Below are 12,424 nucleotides of genomic sequence, written 5' to 3'. Positions count from 1 at the left end.
AAAAAGCGAAGGGTCCCCCAAAAATCGATACCAGTCCCTTATACAAGGATATAAAAACAAATAAAATCTGTGCTTTGGCTAAAAAATAAAACTAGTAACAATGACCATGGCAGCCAGCACTAAAGGTTTTGATCATAGAACCACTAAAAACAAATATATAAGGGTGCAGCGCCAATAGGAAAAAGTTGCAATATAAGCTCTTGATGAACAGTCCTATTCAAAAACCGCCAACAATGATGGATGACAAGTTGGTAAAGATGTCCCAGCACCAGCAGTGTGAAAAGGGGTTGACTGCACACGTCACCGCCAGTGTGTAGAGGCAATCCTGCTTACCAGATGAAGTTGACTCTCAAATCATAAAGAGTCAGGGAACGCATTTGTGATGAAGATGAACATCCTTAACTCCATTACTCCAACTCCTGTCGGTTATGGAAAACGCAATCCCAGACCAGGAAGCACTTTCTCCAGGTAAGTGAATGTATATATGAATATACTATAGCCTTTTTTTTTTTCAATTTCTTTATTTTTCACTTTTCAAAATTTTTTCCATCACTTATACAGAGCATATAAATTGACATTAGTTTAACATAAAAGGTCGGTACATAATCAAATAAGTTATTTAAGCATTATACCTTTTACGTACCTCTCAGAAAAATAAATAAATATTAGGGCCAGAGGATACTTGTGACGGTATCGGTATGATATCCCCGTCAACGTTCCCTTCTTCCCATAACGAAAATCACCCCAATATTCCACGAGGAGGGATATCCCTGGAGTCGCCCAGAAAGCCACACATGAGACCAGCTTACTGCTTGAACAACACAGACTTTAATGTTATAACACACACAGCTTATATGTCATTTCCAAAACTGTTACAATGACAAATCTCCGCCCCCCTCACACTGGGGCTTCCATACAGATGACTAGGTAGACACGACGGGGCCGATGCTGAAAACACATTTTCTTTAGACAATGACATCAATGACGCTGAGCACTAGCTGTACTGAATACATCAACCAGACCGCTCGACCCCGCATATAGAGAGATAATTACCACAATGAAGCAATCAGAATAATTAACACAAGCCACTTAAACCCAGCTCTCCTTCACACAACACAATAGATCAATTAACCTTTAGAAATAGTGAGGGGACATTAGCACGTCAATAACCTGTCAGAGGAATGAATCACATGAAATTCCTTTCTACCTCTACCCATGGCTAGCAGGGGGCAGTAAACTGAGACATATAGGCAAATGTATCACAATGGCCCCCCTTTTGCTCCCTGCTCCGGCAAACCCGGTTGGACCTTCCCTGGTCCAGTAGGGTTGACGGGTTCAGAGCTTTTAGTCCGAGGTTAACTCCGTTTGGCATGACTGACCTCCCTTGGCAACTGCTTCAGACTCAGGTATGTCACCGGGTCGTCAGATCACACGCCGGTCAGTCCCCAAGTCTTTGTGCGATCTGCAAAGTCACCAGAAGTCAGTGTGAAGACAGCGAATGGGTCTGTGCACCGCCGTCTAGGTGTCCCGCTATGGGAGGGGGCAGGTTATGGCTCTGAAGTGACAATCCCAGGAGATTCATAAAAAGAAAAAGTTATATTTGTTGAAATGCTGTAGCACTGGTGCTCAGAGTCGGGGGGGGGAGGGGAATCAGAGCCCCATAAGGTCAGCCACCCCCTGCTCCCTCCGCAGCCGCTGGTTCTCCTCTTTGAGCTTTTCCAGCTCCATCTCCAGTTCATGGAGCCTGGGGGGGTCAGCCCGCTGTGACCTCAGGTGGTTGTTCTCCTCCTCCATGCGGCTTATGCACTCCTCCAGCTCTATGTACTCACGGATCAGATCCTGCTTGCTCATGTCCTGCAGGCTCTCCACGTGGTCCTTCATCATCAGGAACTGGGTGGTGGTGTAAGGGGCCACCGGTGGGCCCTTGGCGAACATCTCGGCCCGCATCTGGGGCGCCCGCTGCGATTCCATCTCCTCCAGTCGCTTCTTCTCCTCCCAGGTCCGCTGGTTATATGACTTCCAGGACCTCTTCTTCTTGGAGGGTAGCTGGCGGTGCCTCTTTCTGCCCAGCTCCCTCCAAGGCCCCTCCGGCTCATGGCTGTCGCCCATGACCAGCTGACAATGGTGTTCCCTGTTGTCCGTAATAACAGATTGTACCATGAGGGCTTCGTAAGGGGTGCCCAATGGTTCTTCCTGACCCAGCTCCTGGGGATCCCAAGCTGAGTCTACACAATGGGCTGCTGCTGGTGGGCGGTACCCAGGTTGAGACCAATTTGACCTGGTGTTGTCATTCATGGGGCAATTATGCTTGAAGTGACCCAACTGTTTGCACCGGAAGCAGCGTTGTTCGTTGTCCTCCTGGCGTGGGTAGCGAGGGCTATATGTCATCGGTCTGTTAGGCGGTTGGTATCTAGCGGCTGGTGGGTGTGAGGGCGCCGTTGGTTGTGGGGGTTGTACCCGTGGTGTGACCTGGTTTGTCTTGCGAGTATCCGCATATTCATCCGCCAACTTCGCGGCCTCTGGTAGAGTCATGGGCCTGCGATCTCTCACCCAATCCTTGACGTCCGTCTGGATGTGATTGTAAAATTGCTCCAGGAGCATTAGTTGCAAAATGTCCTCTGCGGTGGTGGCCTGGCTGCTGTTAACCCAGTTAGAGGCCGACAGGGACAGCTGGCATGCCCATTCTGCGTAAGAGTCTTCCGTGGTTTTGCGTGAGTCCCTGAACTTCTGTCGGTGGGACTCTGGGGTTACTGCATAACGAGCCAGGAGCGCTTCTTTAACCCTGGCGTAGCTATGGATATCCTGATCTGGCACGGTCCGGAAAGCATCAGAAGCTTTGCCTGATAGTTTGCCTGACAATATTGCGACCCAGTCTCTTCTAGCTATTCGGTGCAGGTTACATTGTCGCTCAAAGTCTGCCAGGTAGTTATCAATCTCACAGTCCTTTTCATCAAAAGCTTTAAAAGCGCTAAACGGAATCTTCCTTGCGTCTGCTGTGCTGTACTCACTGTTCGTAGAAGGTGCGGCTGCTTGTTGGACTGCTGCCAGTTTTAACTGTAGCTCTGCGTCCCTTATTTGTTTATCCTTCTGTAGTTCTGCGTCCCTTATTTCTTTAGCCTCCTGTAGCTCTGCGTCCCTTATTTGTTTATCCTTCTGTAGTTCTGCGTCCCTTATTTGTTTAGCCTCCTGTAGCTCTGCGTCTCTTATTTCTTTAGCCTCCTGTAGCTCTGCGTCTCTTATTTCTTTAGCCTTCTGTAGCTCTGCGTTTACTAACATGTCCATCACTTTCAGCACCACATCCGGCGTTGGGTTCGGGCCGAACCACGCTAGCTTCTCTCTCATTAGCTTGTTGGTTGGTGACTCCTCCTGAATCACTGGTGTCTCCATCTCTTGTACTGCTGGCGTTGCTGCAATCACGTCCTCCTGGTCTATCTCCATTGATTCTGCTATGATGACCCGCTTGGTTTTGTTGCTAGCAATCCTTCCACGAACTTCCAGTAGTTCTTTCAGTGTATTTCTTTTAAGCAGGGTGTAGCAGCCTTCCATTCACTGTTCCCAGTGTCTGCTTGGAATCCGGGTGTAAAGGAGAGTAGAAGGGAAGATCCCGCCGCTGCCAACCAATTTGTGACGGTATCGGTATGATATCCCCGTCAACGTTCCCTTCTTCCCATAACGAAAATCACCCCAATATTCCACGAGGAGGGATATCCCTGGAGTCGCCCAGAAAGCCACACATGAGACCAGCTTACTGCTTGAACAACACAGACTTTAATGTTATAACACACACAGCTTATATGTCATTTCCAAAACTGTTACAATGACAAATCTCCGCCCCCCTCACACTGGGGCTTCCATACAGATGACTAGGTAGACACGACGGGGCCGATGCTGAAAACACATTTTCTTTAGACAATGACATCAATGACGCTGAGCACTAGCTGTACTGAATACATCAACCAGACCGCTCGACCCCGCATATAGAGAGATAATTACCACAATGAAGCAATCAGAATAATTAACACAAGCCACTTAAACCCAGCTCTCCTTCACACAACACAATAGATCAATTAACCTTTAGAAATAGTGAGGGGACATTAGCACGTCAATAACCTGTCAGAGGAATGAATCACATGAAATTCCTTTCTACCTCTACCCATGGCTAGCAGGGGGCAGTAAACTGAGACATATAGGCAAATGTATCACAATACTATACAACACAAAATATAAGTTCCCATTTACTGAGAACCAATACATCCCATCCCCTTCTGCTTCCCTTCAAGCAAGATTCCAAAGAAGGAAAAAAAAAAGGGAAAACTGGCTCCTAACGACAATACAGAAGGGAAGTAGAAACAAAAAAAGAAAAAAGGGAAAGAGAAGGACAAATGGAAAGGGCCTCTTAACCAATGTCTGCCTTCCTAGTGTCCTGCCGTGGGGAGACGCTTCCCCTGACCTGACCTCTATCCTCTATATCCTTGGTCCTAGCCATTCCCTCTCCCATCTCTATACCTCTGAGTCCTACCCGTCTGTCTTCATATGCCTGTACCCCCCCCCCCCCCCAAAAAAAAAAAACCCAACCAAAACCTAACCCCAACAAATGTTCCTCCTCCCTCTCCTCCTCCTCCTCCTCCTTCTCTACTCCCCCTCCGCCAGCCCCCTACCCTCCTCCGACTGAATCAAATCATTCCATGGTGACCATATTTTAATATATCTTTCTCTTTTTTTCCTACTTGTCCATATTAACTCTTCCATTCTGTTTACTTCTTCGACCTTCCTAAACCACATATTCAAAGTGGGGGGTTGTATTTGTTTCCATTTGAGCGGTATACACGCTTTAGCAGCGTTCAACAAATGGTGTATTAATGGATTCCCATTTATTCCCCCCGGTATATTTGACAGGTGTAGAAGAAAGAAAGCTGGGTCATTCGGTATATCCGTCTCGGTAAATTTTTGAACCATTCCCCGAATTTCACCCCAATACTTTTTGATTTTTTAGCAAGTCCAAAAGATATGCACCATCGAGCCTTGTTCTACCTGACATCTCCAACACTCACTTTTAATATTTGGGAAGTATCTGTGCAGCTTCTCTGGGGTCTTGTACCATTGTGTAATTATTTTATAATTATTTTCTTTCATTTTAGTACAAGTTGCTGTCGTAAATATAGCTTGTATCATTTTAGTTTTTTGAGTTTCTGCAAAGACTCTTCCCAAATCTTTTTCCCATTTCTGGATAAAGGGCAACTGAAAGTTCACAGGTTGATTATTCAATATCGTATACATTTTAGATATTGTGTGCGTACTTAAGTCTTTTCTCATACACTGATCCTCAAATACTGTTAATTTACATTCCGAATATAATGGTATCACTTTAGTTTTTAAAAAGTATACACTCACATTTCCATAAAAAGATAACAGGCAAAGAATCTCACAAAAGGTCCATAAATCGCGGCATGCTTACATCGTGCAGGTACTGCCTTACATGTTTTGCAATAGTATTGCGTCACAGGCGTAGCAGGCAAACGCAAGCATGTCCTAATATAATAAAATACCCGGAAGACCCACAGGAAGTAGTCAGTCCGCTCTCAAACCGGAAGTGACGCCCCAGTGGCACCAAAACCGTAAGTGACAAAACGGAAGTGCGAAACCGGAAGTGGCAGTATGGAAGTGGTCCATCTAGTGGACATAATGTATACAACAACCAAATAACCCATACAGGTACGGTTTAAGTTCATAAAAGGAACCTGACATTATATTTCATTTAAAAGATAAAGGATGAACAGGAAAAAATACATTTAACTATGTTTGGTAAATTATCAGCAGAAATATATATCCTATGTTGCAAGAGTTATTCAACCATTGTTAATAAAGCAATTGACATCCCACTCTATATTCGTTCCAAATGGTGAATAACTCTTAAGGTCATATATCCAGCAGGTCTCTAATCTGGAGATTTCCCGGCGGATATTGCTACCCCTCCAATGTGGAGAAAATTTGTAAATTCCCAAAATCAGTGTCCCCCTTTGGGTTCTTTGCATGACAAAGCGCGTAATGCTTGGAAACACTGTATTTAGGGAAACCACGCCATATATTGCCTAAATGTTCCTTGACTCTAATTTGCATAGTTCTAATTGTCCGGCCCACATATTGCAGGCCACAAGGGCACTGTAAGAGATAGACAATATTTTTTAAAGAGCAGGTAATGAATGATTTAATATCATATGTTCTGGATGTTATCACAGAGCGAAAAAATTGCATACCCTTCTCTCTCCTAAAGAATTAATGCTGCACACAGCACATTTCCTACAGGGGAAAAAAAATATATTAAGTTTTGAAAACAATTTACTTTTTTAGGATTATCAACAACATTAGGGGCCACATATAGCCGTAAACCTGAGGTTTATCTCCTAGTCTAGGGCCCAACAGGTTATCATTTTTAAGGACCTTCCAGTGACGGGCAATTATTTGTTTAATGTCTCGATGTTGATTGGAGTAAGTAGTAACAAAAGAAAAAACGGTTTGATTCAAATCCTTCTCGATTCTTGGCTTGTCGTTTAACAGCTGTGTTCTATCTATACTAGCAATCTCAGAAATAACACTATTCAGCTTGTTGGGATTATAGCCTCTATCAATAAGTCTAGGTCGCAACGTGGATGCCTGTTGATCCTTATCCAAGGATGCAACCCGGAAGGTCAGGAAAGGGGGGGACAAGCAAGCACCCCACCTTTCTGGACCATACCAGGCCACACGCCCTCAACATGGGGGTGTCGGTGCTTTGGGGCAGGGGGAGCTCTGTGCCCCCCACCCCAAAAGCACCTTGTCCCCATGTTGATGGGGACAAGGGCCTCTTCTCGACAGCCCTGGGCGTTAGTTGTGGGGGTCTGCGGGCAGGGGGCTTATTAGAATCTGAAGGCCCCCTTTAACAAGGAGCCCTCCCTTATGTGAATAAGTATGGGGTAGTGTAGTGTAAATAAAAACAAGAGACGGTTTTGACAAGTCCTCTATTAAAAAATCTTCCTCTTCCCCTCTGCCCAAAGCACGCACACCCATCATGTTGAGGGCATGTGACCTGATATGGTTCGGGGGGGCACTCGCTTTCAAGATCCCTACCACACTCAAAGGGCTTGGTATGGATCTTGGGGGGGCCCAAACCTTTTTTTTTTTTTTTTACAGTTTGTCGTGGGGTTTCCCTTCAGAGGACAAATGATGATTCAACTTGGATGTGACTTCTATTCAAATCAATGGGCTGAAAGTTGGATCAGTTAAGCCGACTCTCATAGGGATCCATTCATTTTGAATAGAGGCAGAGAAATGCTGCTAAAATCGAATGCAGCTAAATGTGCATTAACACCAATGCAAATAGCTACTAAAAGTAAATTTTTACAGACGCTCTTCTGGCGTTGGTAGTGGCTTTGCAGCTAGTTTTTATAACGCCCTGTGTGCATGAAGCCTATGCTTTTGGGCGACGGTTCCCACTGGTGCGATGTCTGAGATTGGATGTGATTCACCCCGCACTGCTGTGCAAATCACATGCGATCTCTGTGTGATCTGATTTCAACCATATAGATAGTATGGCTGAATTTGCATGAAACTCGCACAGGACCCTTTTTTTGGTCTGCAGCAGAATCAGATCGCATGGGTGTTCACACTCATGCGATCCGATTGCTGTCAGAGTTTGCAGATTGCACTGCGATAATTGAACTGATTTGGTGGTGTCATTAACTTTTAACTAACACTCCCAGCAGTTTTCATAGGGCAGGGTGAACTGCCGCTGGGAGACATGCGATGCAAGAACCTGCAGTGGATTTGCAGGGTTCCCGCATCGCAGCGGTGTGAACTGACCCTGAGGCCGTGTACACACGGTCGGTCAAAACCGATGAAAACGGACTGAAGGACCTTTTCATCGGGCCAAACCGATCGTGTGTGGGCCCCATCGGTCAGTTATCCTTCGGGCAAAAAATGTAGAACTTTCTTTAAAATTGAACCAATGGACGCCTAACCGATCGGTCAAAACTGATGGTTAGTATGCAAAAGAATCGGTTACAAATCCACGCATGCTCAGAATCAAGTCGACGCATGCTAGGAAGCATTGAACTTAGTTTTTTTCAGCACGTTGTTGTGTTTTACGTCACCGCGTTCTGACACGATCGTTTTTTTAACTGATGGTGTGTAGGCACATCAGACCATCAGTCAGCTTCATCGGTTAACCGATGAGAACAGTCCTTCGGACTGTTCTCATCAGATGGACCGACCGTGTGTACGTGGCCTTAGGCCTCGTACAGACGGATGAACTGTCCGCTGAAAACGGTTCGCCGGACCGTTTTCAGCAGACATGTCCGCCCGGAGATTTCTGTCTGATGGTTGTACACACCATCAGACACAAATCCGCGCGTACACGATACACGGTGACGTGGCCGCGCCGTCGCCGCGACGATGACGCGACGTGCGCGGCCCTGGAATCACTTCGACGCATACTTGGCCTATCCGTGACGATGTCATTTACGATGAAACATGCGTAGGAACGGCCGGATTTTGCGTGGAACGTCATCATGCTCACGAGGAGATACACACACACACAGAGACCAGCTGACAGGACTGGATCGGATCAAAACGCCACTTTCTGTCTATCTCATGCTGTTTTAATTCATCTTAACTGTAAGTGCAACCCAACCTTTATTAAACCCGCGATCTTTGCAGTACTTCACTATGGAGTGTTTTTGTTCATTTTTCCAACATATATGAGCCATATTATTCCATGTGTTGGGGACTGTTGCTGAGGATCTGCCCTTTCCATTCACCTGCCGGAGAAAGTCTGATTGGGAAGACTATAATCATCCCTGTGCCTTACTGACCGCTGATATAGCGGTCAGTGGATTCGGTAAGGAGACTACATCTCACTACCTGGGTGTCCCTTTTTGGTGGAAAAAGATTTTTTCACTGCACCTCCTTTCTTTTTTTCAAATTATTAACCACTACACTACTTGGGACTTTTACATTGATATTATATTGGTTTCAAACATTTATTTTATATCATCTTATTCACATTTTTTTTTTTATTTGTCACCATTTTTCACTTATTTGGTTATTATCACTCAATATTTCTAGCGCTGTACCTTTTTTGTATTTTATGTCTTTTTTACTTTGGGTATCTTGAGTAATAGGTACTGGCGGCTTCTTTAATTAGGTTAATATATATTTATTCACGTGTTAGCGCAGTGTTTTTTTCCCTAGGGAAAGAATCTTTTTTATTGCTGAACAAACAGGTTGTTTGATCATTTACCGCCCCACAGTATAAAAGTATTCTTTCAATGGCAGCCATTTCAGTGTGATTTTGGCGTGGAGAGAGATAGAACAGGGCTCTGTTCAGTGCTATTACTTAGTTAGTGTGCTATACTGTGCTATTTTGCTTCAATTGTCAATTGTCAGTGTAGAATATTAGTTTAGTGTCAGTCTAGGGATAGTGTGAATGTGGTGAGGAGGACCATCATTCAGCTTTGCATAGTGTGCAGCTAGAGTAGGGACAGCTCAGATTCAGTTTCAGTGTAGTGTAGTGTAGTAAGACCGTGTCATTCCTACATACATTAGTGTAGAGTAGGGGCAGCTCAGATAGTTTCAGTGTAGTGTAGTGAGACTGTGTCAGTAATTTTGACATTAGTGTATAGCTAGAGTATGGACAGTTTAGATAGCGTCAGTGTAGTGACGGTTGAACACTGTATATTTGATTGCATTACTGCCAGTTTAACCTCTGTGTGCGTACTGCCAGCTTAACGCCATCTACTTCTGTGTGCGTTACTGCCAGTTTAATGCTATATGATTTTGTGTGCGTTACTTGCAGTTTAATGCCATATAGTTCTGTGTGCATTACTGACAGTTTAACGCTATATAGTTTTGTGCGTTACTGTCAGTTAAACGCCATTTACTTCTGTGTGCGTTACTGCCAGTTTAACGCCATTTAGCTTTGCGTGCGTTACTGCCAGTTTAATGCCATATCATTTGGTGTGCATTACTGCCAGTTTAACGCCATATAGTTCTGTGCCTCACTGTATGTTTGGCACATTATATTCAAATATATTATAGTGCATCTATCGAGTGTGTCTGTGTAGTGTGAGTACTCAAATTAAAGGGCACCAAACATCTATTTACATTGATTAAAGTGCATCTACGTACATATTTCAACTTCTTCTTTACATTTGCTTATAAGCAGGGATGGACTGGCCATAGGGACTACAGGGAGTTTCCCGGTGGGCCGATGGCTCAGTGGGCCGTTTTTTAAAACAGAGATGCTGCTTGGAGATTTTTTTTAACGCCCTGGCAGTGCCCCAGTGTGAAAGCACTCAGGCTTTCACACTGGGACTGCAGCGGAAGCGTTTTTCAGTCGCTTTACAGGCGCCCAAAAGCGCCTAAAAAACGCCTCAGTGTAAAAAGGGGTCCTACACTCACCCCCTCTCTTTTACACTCACTCTCTTTTTCTTACACTCACCTCCTTTCCCTCAACCCTCCCTCTCTCTCTCTCTCTCTCTCTCTCTCTCATTCCCCTCTCTCTCACCCTCTCATGATATACAATAATGGATGTAGGGGCCTTTTGGTGGGCGTGATTTTTCGGGGGGGTGGGGGCAGCATTTTATTGAATTAAAGTGGGCCGGTCTGGATGAAGTCCAGGGCCGAATTTTTGTCCCAGTCCAGCCCTGCTTATAAGCACTATAGGGTTATGGTGGGAAGATGCCACCGACACCCAAAGACCAATTTTAACGCATCCGTTACTTCTATCCAAAGTCATAGTAACTCCAGAATGTATCCACAAAATATCTAATCTTGTTCCCAGTGTACTACATTGTGGCCTCATCATACACACTGGCTCCCCAGCTGTTGCTGAGCCAAATAAAGGCAGCTTGCAGAAAATATATATATATTTTTTGGCTTTATCAATTCAATAATTGCTGCAGCCAGTGGCGTCACTAGGGTTGGTGTCACCCGGTGCGGTGAAACATGGCATCACCCCCCCCCCCCCCCCAGCAGGATAGGGGCATCACGCGCCTCTCACGTCGTCGTCCCCCAGCCTGCCGCAGTGCTAATTGATAGTGTCACCCAGGGCATTCTTCTCAGGGGAAAAGGTGCAGGAACTCAACCTCGCACCCCACCTTCCCCCAAAGTAGGGGGGTGAGCGTGCTACAGCAACTGGGTGTGGGAGGGTCCAAAAGGGTCATTAAATACCATAAGGGTGCTACATACAGAGTGCAGAGTTCAGGTGGGTGCAGGCTACAGAGTGCAGGTAGGTGCTGGGTACAGAGTGCCGGGTGCAGGTAGGTGCAGGGGGTTGCAGAGGGCAGGGTGCAGGTTGGTGCAGGTGGGTGCAGGTAGGTGGTGGGTGCAGGTGGGTTCAGGGTGCAGGTGGGTACAGAGTGCAGGGTAAAGAATGCAGGGGGGTGCAGGAGGGTACAGAGGGATGGGTGCACAGTGCAGGGGGTGGTAGATGCAGGTGGTGGTAGATGCAGGTGGGTGGTAGATGCAGGTGGGTGCAGGGGGGTACAGAGTGCCGGGTGCAGGTAGGTGCAGGGGGTAGAGTGCCGGGTGCAGGTAGGTGCAGAGGGCAGGGTGCAGGTTGGTTCAGGAGTGGTAAAGAGTGCAGGGTTCAGGTGAGTGCAGGGTTCAGGTGAGTGCAGGGTTCAGGTGAGTGCAGTGTGCAGGTGGGTACAGAGTGCAGGTGGGTTCAGGGTGCAGGTGGGTACAGAGTGCAGGGTGCAGGTGGGTACAGAGTGCAGGGTGCAGGTAGGTGGTGGGTTCAGGGTGCAGGTGGGTTCAGGGTGCAGGTGGGTACAGAGTGCAGGTGGGTGCAGGGTACAGAATGCAGGGTGAAGAATGCGGGTGGGTGCAGGTGGGTTCAGAGTGCAGGGTACAGAGTGCAGGGTTAAGAATGCAGTTAGGTGCAGGGGGATTCAGAGGGATGGGTGCACAGTGCAGGTGGGTGGTAGATGCAGGTGGGTGGTGGGTTCAGGGTGCAGGTGGGTGGTGGGTTCAGGGTGCAGGTGGGTACAGAGTGCAGGTGGGTGCAGGGTACAGAGTGCAGGGTGAAGAATGCAGGGGGGTGCAGGAGGGTACAGAGGAATGGGTGCACAGTGCAGGTGGGTGGTAGATGCAGGTGGGTGCAGGGGGGTACAGAGTGCCGGGTGCAGGTAGGTGCAGGGGGGTACAGAGGGCAGGGTGCAGGTTGGTGCAGGTGTGGTACAGAGGGCAGGGTTCGGGTGAGTGCAGGGTGCAGAGTGCAGGTGGGTACAGGGTGCAGGTGGGTTCAGGGTGCAGGTGGGTTCAGGGTGCAGGTGGGTGCATGGTGCAGGTGGGTACAGAGTGCAGGTAGGTGGTGGGTGTAGGGTGCAAGTGGGTGCAGGTGGATACAGGGTGCAGGTGGGTTCAGGGTGCAGATGGGTACAGAGTG

Source organism: Rana temporaria, chromosome 2 (assembly GCF_905171775.1).
Source record: "Rana temporaria chromosome 2, aRanTem1.1, whole genome shotgun sequence".
Taxonomy (NCBI): Eukaryota; Metazoa; Chordata; class Amphibia; order Anura; family Ranidae; genus Rana; species Rana temporaria.
This window is presented reverse-complemented; position numbering follows the sequence as displayed.